Source organism: Bubalus kerabau, chromosome 17, assembly GCF_029407905.1.
Source record: "Bubalus kerabau isolate K-KA32 ecotype Philippines breed swamp buffalo chromosome 17, PCC_UOA_SB_1v2, whole genome shotgun sequence".
In the NCBI taxonomy this organism is placed as follows: Eukaryota; Metazoa; Chordata; class Mammalia; order Artiodactyla; family Bovidae; genus Bubalus; species Bubalus kerabau.
In genome coordinates this window covers 68,803,484-68,806,337 of record NC_073640.1, presented here as the reverse complement: position 1 = coordinate 68,806,337, position 2,854 = coordinate 68,803,484, and positions in this window count along the sequence as shown.

Here is a 2,854-nt window from a genome sequence, read left to right as displayed (position 1 = left end):
TTGGCACTAGATAGTCAAGCCGACGTCAAAGGAAGTAGGTTCTGCTTCGTGTGGAGTCCGCGGCTGAGGGGACGTGGGCTTGGTCCTCGAGGCGGGGTGGCCTGAGGTTGGGGGAGACTGAGATGCAGGAGCGGTGGAGGCGTCTGCACTTTAAGAAGTTAAATAACACAAGTTCTTGAATTTAAAATCAGTTGGTAAATTTGGGGACTTTCTCATTTCTGATCTGTTACCTCTTGCCCAGATTGCCTGAATTTTTTTACATATGAGTCTTAGAAAGGAAAAACTGCCTGTTCTTTGGTTTTTGTTCTTTTTCTGCCTTCTATTGGGTTAACTAAGGATTTATTATTCCATTTTATTTGATTAATTGCTTACATCTCTTTAAAACATGTTTTAGTGGTTACTCTTAAGGTTATAATCTACATCTCTAATTAACCAGAATATATCTTCAAGTAGCATTAACAAGGTATTACATGATGTTTCCTAATCTCTCCCATCCTTTGTTTCTGTATCTACACTTACACTGCTATAGCATACTGCTGTTGATGGCTGTCTTCCAGATGTTTAGGTAAGCCTAAAGTTAATAAAAATTATCTTACCTTCATTTATTCCATTTCTAGATCTTTGTGCATATCCGAGTATATGCTATGTTTCACATCCCTTCTGCTTAAAGAACCTCATTTAACATTTCTTTTAGAGTAGGGTTTTCTGGCAATGTACTTTGTTTTTCTTTCTTTGAGAAAGTCTTCATTTATCTATCAATTCTGAAAGATATTTTTATGAAAAATTTCATAGAGACAGTCCCTCCTCCCCATTTTGTTCCTGTGTAATGTCTTAACAAAACCTTTCCTGGTATTAAGCTTTATAGATTTATGTTCTGTTGTCATTATCCATTATTTATTCAGATATTTCTTATCAGTCATTTTCTCTGCTTCTTCTGGGATTCCACTATGTTATGTATGGGGACAACAGATCTTTCCCCACAGCTCTTGGGCGATCTATTTTTTGCTGTCACTCCTACCCTCCTTAGTGTTCCAGTTTGGCTACTTTTTATTGACTTACCTTCAAGTTCAGTTATTCTTTCCTTGGCTGCGTCAAGTATACCTATGAGCCTGTTGAAGGTTTTGTTCATCTCTACTGTGTTCATTTTTTATTATTTCCATTTGATTCTCACAGTTCCATCTCTCCAATCAAATGACCCATCTAATTTGCCTGTTAAACACATTTTTCATTAGAGCCTTTAATGTATTACTCACAGTTATTTAAAATTCTGTGTCAGGGAGTCTGGTTCCATTTCTTGATTGCTTTTGTCTCTTGGTGGTGGGTGTTGATTTTTCTTGTAGTTTTGTAAAAATTACTTTTGACCAAACTCCATGTATCTTGCGTTGGACAGTAGAAACAGAAGTAATAGATTTTAATCCTTAGAAATGGCCATGCCATTTTTTCTGTGAAGCCTTTCATGTTGTCATTAATATAAAAACTGGATGAGGTTTAAGGTTGCTTGTTGCTATGACCACCCTAAGTTCATCACAGCCTTCAAAATTCACTAACGATTCCTTCAAGTGAGGGCTTGTTTTTCACAGGTTTATCTCAATGTCTGGGTGACCTTCGAATTTAGGTGTTCCCTTTTGACTATGCCTTAAGAGAAAATCCAGCTAAACTAAGGTTATTTTCATTCATTCAGTATCACTGTTTACTACTTACTTTGCGCCAGTCACTGTACTAAATGCTAGAACTTGTAACTCCCCTAATACCTCACAACCCTCTGCCATTAGTTTGTACATCTGTACTTTCTCTGTTGCCTTCAACAGCCTCCCAACATTTGTGTGCCTAGTAAAAACCTATTCTGCCGTTAATACGACCAGTCACCAAAAGTGATCGATCACCATGGAGTTCACTATCCTTGACATTACTTGTGTACCTATATGCTTCCATATTTAAATAGTCTGTATTCCCTAAACTGCAAGTGCCTGCAGGCAAGAACAGTGTCTTATTAGTACACATAACATGTTTCAGGTTTGTGACCATTGATTTGGAACCAACATCTAGGGCGGATTGGCAGAGGACTTAACAAACTAGAGGGGTGTGTGTACAGAACGGTAGGGAGAAAAGACATGGCCCTCCACGAGCCTTCTCTGTGTCGTCTGCTCATCCGTTTGCTTGAAGTGCTGATTTTTATGCTGAGTTTGCACACTGATATGACAAGTTTAAATGGAAAATTAATTGTTCTATTATACTGCATGCATGCTCCCTTCATAAATCCAGTTGTTATTTTCTAAGCTGTGTTCCAAGTTAGAGTGACCTCATGTGACCAAACAATCCACATAGTTGTCTTAACAACATATGGGTATTTTCAAAAATAGCTTTTGCAATAGGAAAACACACAGAAGAGTCCAACTGTATATAAGCCAGTTCCAAAAAAGAACTCTGATTTTATTTCTTACATATTTTGCACACACTGGAAAGAAGGACTGAACACTATTGTATATATGGTGAACAGCTGACAAGAAAAGAGCCTGGCACATAAATGCAGGGTTTTTCTCATGTCTTAGTTTAGTTTGCCATAACAAAACACCATAAACTGAGTGATGTAAAATTCATTTCTCAGAGTTTTGGAGGCTGATGCTGGTGAGGGCTAGTTTGTCTTCTTGTGTTCTCGCATGGCAGAGATCTCTGGTGTCTCTTCTTTTAAAAACACCATTCCTATTATGAGGACCACATCCTCAAGACCTCATCTAACCCTTACTATATCCCAAAAGGCCTCAATTCAAATACAGTCACACTGGGGGTTACGTTTTTAACATGAACTCAGTCCACGACATCCCATTCTCCACCAATCACTTGTGGCACACCAGTG